This window comes from Salvia splendens, chromosome 11, assembly GCF_004379255.2.
Source record: "Salvia splendens isolate huo1 chromosome 11, SspV2, whole genome shotgun sequence".
Taxonomy (NCBI): domain Eukaryota; kingdom Viridiplantae; phylum Streptophyta; class Magnoliopsida; order Lamiales; family Lamiaceae; genus Salvia; species Salvia splendens.
The window spans coordinates 34551930-34568092 of record NC_056042.1 but is presented as its reverse complement, the minus strand read 5'-3'; the positions used below and the strand labels follow the sequence as shown (position 1 = coordinate 34568092).

General features: G+C 40.1%; 2 pseudogenes; one reads left to right on the top strand and one right to left on the bottom strand.

The window, feature by feature from the left end:
* The window catches only part of LOC121753672, a 93848-nt pseudogene that overhangs the window by 19892 nt on the left and 57793 nt on the right, over window positions 1-16163 (bottom strand).
* On the top strand, window positions 14929-16063 carry LOC121753678 (annotated as a pseudogene).

Here is a 16163-nt window from a genome sequence, read left to right as displayed (position 1 = left end):
GTATGCATATAGTCTTCATTGTTTGGATGTGCCGAAATGGTAAATTAATTTGGTATTAAAATAAAATTGAGCTTCAATTACAAAAGGAATTTAACTAATTCATAGTTTAAATCATTCTGTATATATTAATAAAATTAATAAATGAGAATAATGTAAAAAAAATTATAAAGAAAAAGATTAATGTAGAGATAAGGGGTCATATTAATTGAATCGGAGCAATAGGGCCTTTTTTAGATGATAGTAGTAGTATATATTTTTGTTATGTTTCCAATACTTTTTTATTTTCAAACCCTCAATTAATGAAATTCATCTGTTGACTCCTCAATTCCAAGATTTAATTATGTTTAACTTTTATATATATTTGTCTCATGTCACACATCTGTTGCTTAGATATTATAATTAATGGCTAAAAAATCATAAAGGCAACTTCCATTGATAGTAGTATTCACTTATAAATGTTTATTTCCTCAGTTATATTGATAAGTGTCAGCAGCTGTCAAACCAGAAATGGAATAAATTTTTCATTGCAATCGTATTAGTTGGACGATGAATTGCAAATTGATAAGGACATTTTTCATTCATCCAATATATCCAATAAGTCAGAGATTCAGAATTTTGAGTTATCATTGAATAAATGAACAGAGGATAATAAAATAGGAAAATGTAGTAATTATACTCTTATACTATATGAAATTGGACCGGAAGGTAAATTAAGATTTACTAACATTTGGTTAAATTGGATTAGCTCATTACTCGTGTATTATCATTCAAACAAAATTATTATGCAAATTCAGAAGTTAATTAAAATTTAATACTGAATCTTGACCAAATAATTATGGTTTCTTACACAAGATTCCATAATCCATATCTATCCATAGAATAAATATTTAATTTTATCAGATTCTCAAAGTAATTGTGCAAAATCAGAATTTGCTTTAAATTAATTAAGCTATTATACTCATATTATAATCTACATATTTTGAATTTTTCACTACTCCCTCCATCCCTAAAATTTGTCACATTTCATTTTCTGCACTTAGTATTAGAAAATTGATAATAAATAGCTAAAGTAGAAAGATAGTAAAGTAAGAGACAGAATAACGTAGATGAGAATCTTCTCTACATTATTCTCTCTATTATTTTACCATCTCTACTTTAACTATTTATTAGTATCATTTTTTCAAAATGAACTCAGAAAATAAAATGTGACAAATTTTCAGGAAAGATGGAGTACTATAATTAAAAAACTATCTTATCCCCAAAGTTGGGGAAGAATCTAGCCCAGATGAATATACTAACCCCTAATTTTGGGCTTTAATATAAAATTATTGTTCTAGAAATCTTGAAAAACGCACTTATGTGGCATTTAGGACATAGGTTTGGTCTTTAATGATGATTTCCAAGGAGTGATTTCTTCTACTTTAATTTTCCTTGTATTAATAATTTCATCCACCATAGACGGTGCATGCTTTTTATTTTATTTCTGTGGCTATAATTCCCCAACTATATAATACCAATAATATTTTGAAAATGGTACGGCACGAACCATCAAATGTGATGCACTAATAATAATGTTTTAGCTATTCAAATAGAATTTGTATTATATTATTGCGAATAAAATTGAAATGGAGCCGCCGTTGACTTCGGCTTTCTTTGTTTTTGTAAGTCAATTTCTTTTTTGTGCATATCTTTCTTTATTTGGTTTTTTGGAGTAAAGTTTACCTCATTAAAGGCCTCATAAAAAAAGGGACCGACTTATAATAATAAAAATTTGAATCAATTTTATCAAACTTTTGCATCATGCTTTGTCACTTGGGTACACGTAAAATTGAGCAAAATGTCATTCTTGAAATTGACTTGATTTAATGACTAGGTAGATTGAGTGGACTCGTGTTTCATTTTTTTTCTTTGTAATGGTATGAAATTGGATTTTGTGACTTTCATTGGGAATAAGTTCCTTTCTGTTAAAGAAGGGGCTTAAACTTTAATTTAGAGAAGTAAAGTTGTTTTTTGGTTAAAAGAAAATAATTAAAAAGAATTTGACTGCTCAAACTTGTGAGTAGTGAAATTGAATAGATCGATCTGAAACCAATTAGTTGGCATGGTTGGCATTCCTAACTAGGAGTATATCCATTACACAAACTAATACTTTTAATAACATAAAAAATAAAATTATTTGCATTGAATTTTTTTTAAAAAAACAGAATACAATTTAGGATGTTAAAGAAATGTCATTAAGTTAAGGATAAATTATTTTAATTTTTTACTTCTTTATGTATGACGTTTTCATTTGTATTACTTAATTTTAGTTGGGACACTGAGAATAAAGATTGTATTTTTTTGAAGAGGTGGTACTATATTTAGAAATACTTACAAATTAGCGTCCTGCATTAAAAATGTACTACTACTACTACTACTTACTGTTCTTTTTTTGTGTGTGTTAATTTATTGTTATTCATAATTAATTAATTTTCTTGCGATTGACATAACACAACATTTGAGTAAGATTGATTAATCTTTTCGATATAAATCGACTTTATTTTTGTGGCATCTTTATTACCTCAAACAAGTTTTTTTATGAAGGGGACTAAAAGTTGAGTTATCACGTCTTGTTTTTGTATGAAAAGTCTTAAAGTTATTTAGGAGTAGGGACATGATTCTAATTTGAGGAATGGATTGATGTACAAAAAAGTGTAATTTCATTAATAATATTAACTGCATAGGTAAATAGATCTATAAAAGAATATGTTGTACATTAAGAAATTGTGAATAAATATAGGTAAAATGTGTTAGTATTAATATCACTTCAGACAACTGTGTACTCTCAACTGTATTATAAATTCATTAATGTGGTTATTATTGTGGTCCTAAGCGAAAAATATATAGTTAATTGTGCTATTAAGAGCATCTCCAATGGCGGACGTCCGGTCGGACATCCGGTCGGACGTCGCGACGGGCGACCGGGACGTCCGCCATTGTGGCGTTTAGGGTCGGATACGGACGTCCCGTGAGGACGTCGGGTGTCCTCGGACGTCGGCGCGACGGGCGGGCGGACGTCTGCCATTGTGGCGCCCAGTCGGACGTCCGGTCGGACGTCCCGTTTTTAATTTTTTTAATTTTTAAACTCTATATATACGGCTCGTTGAATTTTATTTCCGATGAAGTTGTTAATTTTTCCCGTTCGTATTCTCGGTCAAATTTTATTTCCGTAAATGTTAATTGTTTTATTTGTTAATGTATGATTTTTTTTAATTGCGGGATGTCCTAGTGGGAAGGGCGATGGGAAGGGCGGATTGTGCAGGGGATGTCCTAGTGACGTGGCAGTGGGATGAGAAGTCCTAGTGACGTGGCAGGGGGTGTTTTTGGGATGTCCTAGTGGATGTCCTAGTGGGATGTCCGCCCACTGGAGATGCTCTAAGAATACAACTGTGTACTATCAATTTTGTTCTCCCAACAGCCAATTTATTAAGCCTTTTTTATCCGGTATAGAATTTAAAAACTTATTTCATATTGTAAAAATAACAAATCATCCTGTTGAATTTTCAAAAGATATGGTGATTTTTATCGTGAAATATAACAAAGAAAAGAGCACTACCTACACACCAAATTAATCCAATTGGCTAAGAGACAACGATGGATAATTAAGTGGAATTTGGAAAAGAGAGAGATGTAGAGAAAAGAAGAAAATAGAATTTCCCTACGTCTCAATTCATTGATTCGTATTCTATTTCTAGACTTATGTATTTCTTTGGCAAAAATAACTCTATTCACCTATTTTATTATCTCTTCTTTCCTCTTATTTTATTATTTCCATCTTTATTATATTTCAATTTAATTCACAATATATTTTTTAATACATGTATCCAAAAGAACTAGTACTTCAGTTCAGTTAACTTACGACCGAGAAAATAAAATATTTACAGTATATTTTTTCAATTTGACCTTTTTTTACCCATTGAGTTTTATTGGACTTCTCAATGTATTCTTTTTCCGATAAAATATTCTTTTTATGTGGTTGCTTGTAAAAAGATAATTTTATCTCAAAATGCATTTAAGACCTTCACCCTATTTATATTCTCTAGATTAGAGTGCCCAACCAAAACAAGCCCTATTAAATTTTTTGGAGGCTGGGGAAAATTTAGTACAGCAAAACAAAATTTTTTTGATTTACTTTATCTTTCAGAGTTGAACTAAAATGGACAATATTACATTTTTTTTCCTTTTTTTTCAAGGTTATGGGCCTGTACCCATCTGGGGTGGCTAGTTTCCTTGTTGGCTTTGCAGTTTACGGGCCTGTACCCATTCGGGGGTGGCTAGTTTCCTTGTTGGCTTGACAGTTTACAAACCTGTACCCATCTTGGGGGCTAGTTTACTTGCCATTTCTCGAACTCATCATGGAGGTAGATGGGGAACCATCGACGATCCTCTTAAAAAAAGGGACAATATTACATTCGATGGACGAAAGATGCTCGAAGCCTAGCAAAGTCAACTCCTAATGATGAAAATCTGAACATTAGTAAAAACTGTTAAACCAATATAATAAGTCAAATAATATAGATACATTAAAAGAGTAAACTTTGAGTATAACACCTGAAAATAGGCTTAAATATAAGTCACTAGTCCAATGAGATAAAAAAAATCCTTTATTTAAATGGTTGTAAAATAGATTACTATATACTACTCCCTCTGTCCCATTAGAAATGAAACGTTTTCCTTTTTGGTCTGTCCCATTAAAAATAAAACGTTTCTAGAAATGGAAACAATACTCTCTCTACTTTTTCTTCTCTTTTACTTTACTCTTTCTTCATTAACTCACAAAACAACACTACATAAAATCCCATGCCGAAAAGCAAATGTTGCATATTTAATGAGACGGAGGGAGTATTATCGTACTCGATGAGATACCTGTAGAATTTTTTATTTGGTTGTTTGCGGATTGAATAGGGGGTGTTAATAACATCTAGAGTTGAATTGATGTTGAAAACGTTGCTTCTTGATGCAATTTTTTTTTTATATTTAGAGAATATTGTAAACACTAGTAATCAGCAACCCCGTTGATAGAAATCCATGGGTTCCATCCTAAAACCAATTGGTGATAGGAGGAGGGGCCCATGAGACTTATATACTAGTTTCAGTTTTCTCTTGACACCGATGTGGGACAGTTATATGTTATATTTTTAGTTTCAATTGCCAACACCCTCCCTCAAACCCTTCAAGGTGAACCTTGGAGGGGTTGGACTTTTTCTAATCGATTGGACAATCGGCCCAATTTTTTTTCGATCAGTTGGACCACTGGCCCAAATTTTCAGTCCAGTTATACTGCTGGGTCAGTCATTTTTTTCGGTTTCAGCCCAGATATACTGCTGGGTCAGTCAATTTTTAGCCCACAATCGGTGACCTGCTCTGATACCATGATAGAAATCCATAGGTTCCATCCTAAAACCAATTGGTTTTAGGATGGAACCCATGGATTTCTATCATGGTATTGAAGAAACAATTAGGGATCGAAAAATGGTATAATATTATTGCTTGAATGATATGTGCAGAGATTACATTCTTATAGGTAAGATTACAATTTTCATATGGTAATTACAATCTCCTAATTTTGGAATATGATCAATTTGAGATCAATTAGAAATCAATCACATTAACTCCTTGATTTCTTTCCAACACTCCCCCTCAAGTTAAGCAACGGGATTCCCGATACTTAACTTGCTTAGTACTTCTCTGAATAACTTTGCGTTCACAGCTTTGGTTAGGATATCTGCCAGTTGATCTTCTGATCTTACATATGGGAAATCAACGATCTTGGCTTCAAGCTTCTCTTTGATGAAATGTCTGTCGACCTCCACATGTTTGGTTCTATCATGTTGAACTGGATTTTCGGAGATGCTAATTGCAGCCTTGTTATCACAGAACAGTCTGCATGGTTTAGACATATGAAGTTTAAGCTCCGTCATGAGTCTTCTCAGCCATAATATCTCAGTGAGACCACTCTTGATCCCACGGAACTCTGCTTCAGCACTAGATAGTGATACTACCTTCTGCTTTTTGCTCCTCCAAGTAACAAGGTTTCCTCCTACTAACGTAAAGTATCCTGCCGTGGACTTTCGGTCATTTGGGTTTCCTGCCCAGTCTGCATCAGTAAATCCATTGATCTCCAAGTGTCCATGTTTTTCAAATAATACCCCATACTCTGCAGTGCCTTTCAAGTATCGAACAATGCGTAGAACTGCTTCCCAGTGATCCTCTTGCGGTGAGTGCATAAACTGGCTTACAATTCCCACGGCATATGCTATGTCAGGTCTGGTATGGGAAAGGTAAATAAGTTTCCCCACCAATCTCTGGTATCTTCCTCTGTCTGTGAGTTTTGCCCCTTCCACCATCTGCAGTCCATGATTCTGTATCATCGGGGTGTCTGCTGGCTTGCAGTCTACCATGCCCACTTCTGCTAGGAGGTCAAGGACATATTTTCTTTGATTGATGAAGATCCCTTTTTCTGATCTCAAAACCTCAATTCCCAAGAAGTATTTGAGCGGGCCTAGGTCTTTCATTTCAAATTCTTTGAACAGGTTTTTCCTCAATTCGCCAATTTCTTCCTCATCGTCTCCTGTGATGATCATGTCGTCGACGTAGACAATAAGGCATGTGATTTTTCCATTTTTCTTCTTGAGGAATAGCGTGTGATCTGAGTTACTCTGCACGTAGTCGTATTTCTTCATCACTTCAGTGAATCGACTGAACCAAGCTCTGGGGGACTGTTTCAGTTCATATAACGTTCTCTGGAGCTTGCATACTTCCCCGGGTTGAAACTCATCTGAAAGACCTGCTGGGGGATCCATGTATACTGGCTTAGGTAGTTCTCCATGTAGAAAGGCATTGGTCACATCGAACTGGTAGAGTGGCCATTCCTTATTTGCAGCGATCGAGAATAACACTCTAACCGTGTTGATCTTCGCTACAGGTGAGAAAGTCTCTGCATAATCGACCCCGTATGTCTGAGTATACCCCTTTGCTACAAGTCGTGCCTTATACCTCTCAATTGAGCCATCTGGTCTTCGTTTGATGGTGAACACCCACCTGCACCCTACGGCTTTGACCCCTTCTGGTAGCCTTCCTTTCACCCACGTATTATTTTTCATCAATGCTCTCATCTCTGTAAGCATAGCCTCTTTCCAGTGTGTGTGCTTCATCGCTTCCTCGGCAGTTCGTGGGATCTCCTCTTCCTCATAAAGCGCCGCTTGGAATGCTCGTGCCATCTTACTCAGATTTCCTTGGACAAAGTTTGCAACTCCATATCTACTCTTAGCACCGATTCTGTCAGGAGAATATCTTTTTGGGGGAATTCCTCGGGTACTCCGTGGAGGAAGCACATATCTCCCCGTGTCCCCGTCAACGGTGTTGTTTTCTTCTTCTGCAGTGTTAGTATCAACTACAGTACTCTCTTCAGGGATAGATACGGGGCATACCTGGGATACTGGTCGAGGTCGATCGAGGGGTGGTTGAGTAGACTCTGATGGAGAGGCGTGCTCTGCGGCAGTGACCGCAATAGTCTCTGTTGGTTCCTCAATTGAAGGACTTGGAGGTGACACAAACCAACTTAGACAGTCCCCATGATTAGTTTCAGGATTTTTCTCCCCCTGGCTGCTAAGGTGGTGTGGGTAAAAGAATTCTGTTTCCAAAAAATTGCAATTTATGGTGGTGATGATTTTCTTAGTATTCGGATCATAGCATCGATACCCCTTTTGGTTTACCCCGTATCCCACAAAGACACATTTGGAAGCACATGGTGAGAATTTGGTTCTTTCATGTTTGGGTGTATGGACATAGACTGAGCAACCAAAGACTTTTGGTGGCATACTAAGGGTTTCGGGTATTTTGGCTTGTTGGGAGAGGATATCCAGGGGGGTTTTTTTGTTGAGGATTTTTGTGGGTAGTCGGTTTATGAGGTAAATCGAGGTTGCCACGGCTTCGGGCCAAAGAAAGGTAGGCACTTTGGATTCAATCATGAGAGCACGGGTGACTTCGAGAATCGTTCTGTTTTTTCTCTCTGCTACCCCATTTTGTTCGGGTGTATAGGCACAAGAGGTTTGGTGAACAAGGCCTTGTTTTTTAAAGAACTCAGACATGTCATTGTTTACAAACTCCCTCCCATTATCAGATCGAAGGATTTTTATGGTGGTTTGAAACTGAGTCTGGATCATATGAAAAAATAAGCTGAATTTTTCGGCTACTTCAGATTTGTGTTTCAAGAAATCCACGTCATCCTAGTGCAATCATCAATAAAGGTAATAAAATATCTAAAACCCTTTCCCCCAGTAACAGGTGCAGGACCCCAAACATCAGCATGCACAAGTTCAAACATAAATTTCATACGAGTATTTGAAGGTTTGAAAGATTGTCTGTGGCTCTTGGCCAAAACACATGTCTCACAAGAAAAATCTCTAGGAATTTTAAAGTTTGGAAATAAAAGCTGAAAATAACCATGGGAAGGGTGTCCTAGTCTTCTGTGCCACAGCCAAGCCTCCTCTCTCGTGGATCCTTGAGCCAGCATTGCACTGCCATGTTGAGCTACCCCATCCACGTAGTAGAGTCCCTGGTTCTCAGTGCCACGCCCAACGATCTTCCTCGTCCGAATATCCTGTAAAATGCAACAATTTGGGTGCATTAGTAGAGTACAATTCAGTTCCCGTGTGACATGGCTCACTGACATTAATCTTTGAGATAAACTTGGCACAAATAGACAATTTGACAAACGAAGATTTGGGGAAATTTCTATTGTTCCGGCCCCTGCCACTTTAATTAACTCCCCATTCGCAGTTCGAATATATGTCTTAGTGACCTCACTGAAGTCGCTAAAGTCCGTTTTTACCGGAGTCATAGTATGTGGCTCCACAATCAAAGATCCATCCCCGTGTATCAATTTTACCCATATTTTGCACGTTGAATGCAGCGGAAATTTTCATAAGAGGTGCAAAACGATTTTGGGTTTTAATTTGGTCAATATGTGGGTATATTTCGGATTTCAGGAAAGCTGTGGGTGATTTATCATAATATGAGGAGTTTAGGGGTCGATTTGAAGTAGTGGGGTTATTTGTGTGGTTTACAGAAACTGGAGGGCTTAATTGTAAAAAAGGAAAAGTATTAGGGTTTGGTCTAAGACCAAACCCGTTACCTCCATCCATTGCGCCGCTGCTCCATTTCTGCGACTCCGTCGCTCCTCCGGCTCTTGCCACAAAATTCCCGACCCGAACCCCTCCGCCGCCGCCGCTGTTGCTGCCACCGTGGGTTTCCGGGCGAGAGTTATTCACCTGATTTTCTCCTCCAATCGATTCTCCCCTGTTCTGAACTTGGGGGTTTTGCCGCTGCTCCACCTCAGCGACTCCGACGGCGGCGAATTTCGCCTGAGTTCGTGCCTTTTGCTTCTCATCCCACCACTCCGGATAACCCACACGGAGGAAGCAAGTTTCCCTCGTGTGTTTGTTCTTCCACAGTGGGAACACCATAGCTTGCTCTTGTCCGTTTTTCCTCCGGAATGGTGTGTAGCTCCAGCAGGTGGCGGCGCTCCGCGGTGGTTCGGTACTCCTCGGTTCGGTCGATCTCTCTGCGCCCCGAATCCATAGCCTATTTCCCCCGATGATGCATCGGCGCTCCCTACGCCAGTGGAGTCTCCGGAGGGTGGAGAGGATGCCGGTGGCATGATTCTTTGTCGAGCCGCCTCCTTCTTCACCCATCCGTAGGCTTCTTCGACTGAGGGGTAAGGTTGCTCCTTCAGAATCTCCCGACGGATATGGTCGTATTCTTGGTTTAATCCAGTGAGGAATTTGATGAGCCGTTTTTCGCTCGTGTGTTGTCGGAATTCCCCGATCCCCTTATCGCAGCATGTCACGGGTGGTTTCTGACTTCGATCAATTGTCACCCACAATCCGTGGATCCGACGGTAATACGTCTCGAGATCAAGATTTCCTTGTCTCATGTATATTATCTTGTCTTCCAGGTCGTAGATTTGATAAGGATCCGCCTTGCTCTCGAAGGTGATTGCGAGATTGTCCCACAAGGCTTTAGTTGTTTGATGATGAGCAAAATCGGCGATAATATCATTTTCGATATTATTGACGATCCAAGAGAAAACAATCAAGTCGGTTTCCTCCCATTCCCGGTACCCCTTGCTGTTTGGCTCCGGTGGTTTGTCGTAGATGTGGGAGTATCCCCCCCTGCTTCCAATCTCGACTTTCATCAGTCGAGCCCACAACGGGTAATTTTTCCCGTTCAATTTGAACGCCACGGTAACACCCTTGTTTGTCCTCAACTTTGAGGATTCTCCTGTTGGCTTGTTGTCTGTATCTGTCATCTTTGGATTGGTTTCTTTTTGGTTGAATTGATCTATGGTTTGGTTTTGGTATAAGGGCCGAGAGTTTGGGTATCACTCGGCTATGATGAGAATTCTCTGAGCCAGAATTCTTCCTGCTCTGACGCCATGAAGAAACAATTAGGGATCGAAAAATGGTATAATATTATTGCTTGAATGATATGTGCAGAGATTACATTCTTATAGGTAAGATTACAATTTTCATATGGTAATTACAATCTCCTAATTTTGGAATATGATCAATTTGAGATCAATTAGAAATCAATCACATTAACTCCTTGATTTCTTTCCAACACCCGTAATAGTTAGGTTTGCTACGAAAGTGAGGTAACCAATTGAGTTTAATTGATTCATTTCATTTTGATTTGTGGATGGAATGGTGTGTTTGAATCTTTTGTCAATTTTCATTTGATTTGAAATCTTCCTTCCCTCTTCAAACTGCCAATACTTCATCCGTTCTGAATCGCTGGGTGAACGTAGATTCGTCTAACGGAGTTGTCTGGCCTCGAGCGTACGCAAGGAGCCCCGTGTAGGCAATCATAGCCCCGTTGTCAATGCAGTATCGGTCATCAGTTGCAAACAACTTCCCTCCCCTTTCACTACACATAACAACCATCATCTCCTGTAACCGTTCATTCTTCCAAAGTTGTGATAAGATGCGAATGACTATAGCTGATACCTACAGAGAAACACGTCATATTAAGCCTCGGAACCCCAATGTTACATATCAATAATACAACAACCAATAAAAACAGTCATTTCAGTGTTGCGTTCCATAGTTGATACAATTTCAAGAGGCCAGAAAGAAAAGGACAAAAATCACCAATTTGTAACATCCAAAAAGGATCTATAGGCATTTCAAAGAACTCACAAAAGATAACAATCAAGGAAAAGCCCTCTACTCGAAGCGATCAATGTTGTTTGCCTAATGTATATTTATTCCAAAGAGGTCTCTATGGTCTTATAGTCCACAAAAAGTAAAGAACATTTACCCTCAAACTTCAGCAGATACTTGGTCTCATTTAACATCAGTGCTAACACCAATCAAACTAAATCAAAATGGAAATAATGTGATCCTAAGCTTTATAAATTGGTAATAGAGCTGAATTTATTTGGAGTCGAAATAACTAAGAGCTATTCGAGCTGAGACTGCATAACATACAAAAGAAAAGTGAATTCATACTTGAAGAGGGGCCCTTGGTGTAGCAAAGGCAGTCAATATCCTGTGGTGTAATGTTGGCCTGAGGCCCAAGCCTTTCCCCTAGCTCCCCTCCAGGATCCCGAGGGGGAAAGAGAAAGAAGAAAAGGAAGAATTTTGTTCTTTCAAGGGAAAAGAATTTTGTTTGCACTTCGGAATCCATCTTGCAAGGGAAAAGAATTATTCTGGGTCTCGCGCTAGAGACTTGCATGGAAATGGAATGTCATCAAAATGAGGCCGCTTGTCTGGATTGCTCGACCGCGGCTAAATGCTGTAGGACATGTAGCCTTGCATTATGCCAAGGACAAACAATGTTAATAACTAATGCAAGCATTGAAAGACCCACATTTAAACAACAGTTTGGGTTTTTTTTGAGAAATGTAACAAATGATTCCAACATACTTCAAACTGTATATTGTCCTTAATAAATGGCCAAACGAGTAAAGGTCTAAAACATCGATAGATAGTATCTCCAGGCTTAAACTTGGATAAATATCAATATTAGTTGAGTGTCAATGTTACGGACGTCCTCCGTAACGTGACCGGCTATCTATCTTCTCGGACGGATAGGGTGATCAATCCTTCGACAAGCTCGAAGGAAGGCTCACGGATTTGCTGATTCACAGACGTTCTCCGATCAGCAGCAAATAGGGAACAATAATTATACTTGATACTCAAGACAAGTTTAGGGAAAATATTATATTGATTGAATGAATAAAGTGATAACAATAACTCATATTTATAATGCTACTAACTTAATGAACAAGAAAACAAAGATATAGAAAAAGATACGCAAATCCCTAATATATCTAAACTAAATATTCATAGTATAAGACTCGTATCAACTCCCCCACGGTTAAAATTCACCTTGTCCTCAAGGTGGGAACCACGAACCAAGGACGAGAGTTGAAAGCAAAAGCTTTAGCTAGACGTCTCCTCCTGGATCAAACACATATCGAGCAGCTGAATGTCTCCCTTTATCACCTTTGTCAAAAGTCAACAAAGGAGACCCAATGTTGTCGGCAAAATTCCATGCCAAAACGAAAAGCTTGTTCACGCCTCCCAGAATGCCCAAGCATGGCATGTCATTACTCGGAGGGATCAACCTTGCATCTTTGTCGAGCGATGTTGATCGATGATTCATACTTGGAACATCACCGACATTCAAATCCACATTGACACAAGCAATTACGGGCAATTCGGTGTAAGCATCATCTCCTTTCTTGCCCCAACAATTTCCAACAACATTTTTGGATGACACTTGAACAACATTGAGTGAGGCGATTATCTTCTCCACTTCACCAATAGAACCATCCTCCTCTTTATCTTCTAGCAATGTCTCCTCCTTTTCACCAATCTTCTCATCATATACCCCAACGAGCACTTGCGGTGGCTCATTGTCGTTCTTGACAATCCCTTTGTTCTGGAGGAACTCTCCAGGGGACTTGTTGTTTGGAACATCAAGAGGAGCGCCATCATTGTGAACATCGGTAATGTCATTGGAACATCATCACCGAATACTATCGTGAGAGTATTATCAGTTTTCTCGTCGGCTAAATTCTCACCTTGAATGTTTTCCTCAAACTCCTCCCCATCATCCGCATAACAGAGAATGCGTTGTTTACACACATGTCCCATCACCCATTTCTCGGGCAGTGCCAGCAGAGACCCAACCTGGATCGTTCTGACTTCTCCGCCTGGGAGACCCGTATTAGCGGCAGACGTGGCTGCTCCGGAGTTTGGCTGGTCACACGCGCGGGCTGACTGTACAGGTCCCGCGTTGGCTTTTCGGTGGAGTAGCGGGGCTGGTGGGAGGCGGGCTGGACTCGCGCTCTCACCTCCTCCCGAGGGCGAGGTCGGTCCCAGCACGTCTCCGAGCGTCGGGGCCGGTCAACGGTCGGGTAGCCGCGGTCCTGCTGTTGCGCCGGTGGGTCCCAACAGGTAGGTCGGCGCTTAGGCGGTGATGGCGAGTACATATCTAGCTCGTAGGATGAAGAATGCTGATATGCAGTGGTCCGACGGGTCCATGGTGGGTCCCAGCAAGTGGGCTTTCTCCGACGGGTCCAGGGTGATTCTGTATCAGGCCACGACGGCGGACGGAGTACTTCCGCCCGGCTGCTCGGAGGGTCCCAACAGGTTACACGACGAGGTTGGACCGGCTGGTAGGGACGGAATGGCTGTGTGGCCTGAGGGAAGTCGTATTGACGACGATGATAACCGGCGTAGTCGTATGACATGTCGACGGGCTGAAGCGTGGTTGTGGTAGATGATGATCGTCTGACTTCAACGCGGCACGCGGGAATCCTTCCCGTCGGGCGTTGCAGAAGTAGTGTTGTCCGGCGGCTAGAGCTCGGCGGACAGGCGGAACTCGGTAACCAAAGCAGTTGCTGTGCGCGGAATGTTTTCCGTCGGGCAGCGGTGTAGCTTCGGTTCGAGATGGTGGGAGGGTGAGATCACGATGAAAGCACCAGTTGTTACGGACGTCCTCCGTAACGTGACCGGCTATCTATCTTCTCGGACGGATAGGGTGATCAATCCTTCGACAAGCTCGAAGGAAGGCTCACGGATTTGCTGATTCACAGACGTTCTCCGATCAGCAGCAAATAGGGAACAATAATTATACTTGATACTCAAGACAAGTTTAGGGAAAATATTATATTGATTGAATGAATAAAGTGATAACAATAACTCCTATTTATAATGCTACTAACTTAATGAACAAGAAAACAAAGATATAGAAAAAGATACGCAAATCCCTAATATATCTAAACTAAATATTCATAGTATAAGACTCGTATCAGTCAACAAGTTATTACTGGAGGTTTCTTTTCTTACATGCTGCAATGAACAATTCAATCAATCCTATGGATAAATGAATATCAACAACAACATGATTTTATGCTAAATGAGAGCATCTCTCAAGATCCTTAAACAAGGTCCTTTTTGTAGTAGTATATGACATTGATTCTATATATGATTCCAGAACAAGACAAGTACTACATAGGAAGAAGAGTTCTTGTCCTGCCATCTAACTAATTAATAATAGTAATACTGAATTAAAAATTGAATATGATACATTTTGAATGATTTAATATATATGAATATATTATGAGGAATATTTAAGTGTGCTAATCGAATGCTTGTGCCAAAAGCAATTGGTACAAGAAATGAAGTTATGATAAAATTATTTTTCTTAATCACCACGGCATACCACAATTTTAACTTTGTAAGTGCCCTTTGTTGTCTTTTCAACCAGATCCACAGGGGTAATTTTGTCCTTACAGATAACCGACCTGAACCGTCGCGGGTTAAAAAGGCGGCAAAAATTCTTCATTTTACCTCAGAAGTTCATTGCAGCAGATATTGTACGGAGAGCTTCTCTATTTGTACCTTCAGTTTTCAGCCATGAATTCGTTGAATTCCACCTCGATAATGGCGAAGAGGTTCTCGGAGGTGAGAAGCAGCGCGAAGGCCGTTGTTCATAGTGAGCCGTTGATCCAGAATTATTCGAATTTCAAGCGGAGCTCTTGCCCGGAGCGCTTGATGTTCTACCAGAACGGATCGTGGGTTGATTATTCCGAGGAAGTGGCGGAATTGCTGAAATTAGGGTTTGCGGAGGGTAGGCCGGTGGTTGAGGCTCAATTGCTCGGGTACAGCTGTTTGTTTGACTTGTACCGCATGCTCGAGATTGATTTGGAGTCCGGTAATCAGCGTTCCATCGCTTGGATTGATACTGGTGGTAAGTGCTTTTTCCCTAAAACGTTCGTCAACAGCTGCGAAAATGATCGTGAGGTGGAATTGGGCGATGGCGATGAGAGCTGCGCGAGGATTGAAATTGATGTCAGAATTGTTGAGAATTCGGGGGATCGCGAGGGTGCGGGTTGAAGGAAGGTGTGAATTTGGTAAGAGGGGGAGAATCGACGATGTGGAGGAGAGTTTTTGTGGCGCCGCTGCGAAAAGGGTGAAAATAGATGAGAGTGAGTTGCAATCATCGCGGTGGCCGAAGGCGAGGAATTTGGCAGCTGGGGAGAAACGGTATGAGATAGTGAGGAATCTGTTCTTATCCGGGCTGGAGAATGTGGAGCCGGGTGCTATGGTTACCGCCATTCATCAATGTGTGCGGACGGGACCTTTGGATAAAGCGCGTTCTGAGGTTTTTTCCAAGCAAATGGAGATCATGAAACGAGCTAGAGGTGGGATTAATGTGGTTTTCGCGTGGTGTGGGATGTCCTCCCGGGGCGTGGAGAGCGTCTTGATGCATGGGTTTGGAATCCCTAGCAAGTTATCTCGATCAGCCAGTCATGGCGTTGGAATTCACTTGTCACCTATACGATTGCCCCAACATAGGTATAATTCGATGCATACTCATTCTATTATCTTTGTATTGCTGTGTGTGCAGGTTGATTCTTATAATGTTAATGTATTGGTAGATTATTGAGATGGAATGTATGTATAACTATTTGTTTGTTTGTGTATGTTTGTATTTGGTATATGTTTCCGGAGTTGCGGTAATTTTCTAGTAATCATTTTGGTTTGGGATGGACAGTTGCAATGTTGGCTGAGGTGGAATGAGAAATGGTGAGAAAGCATGTCATA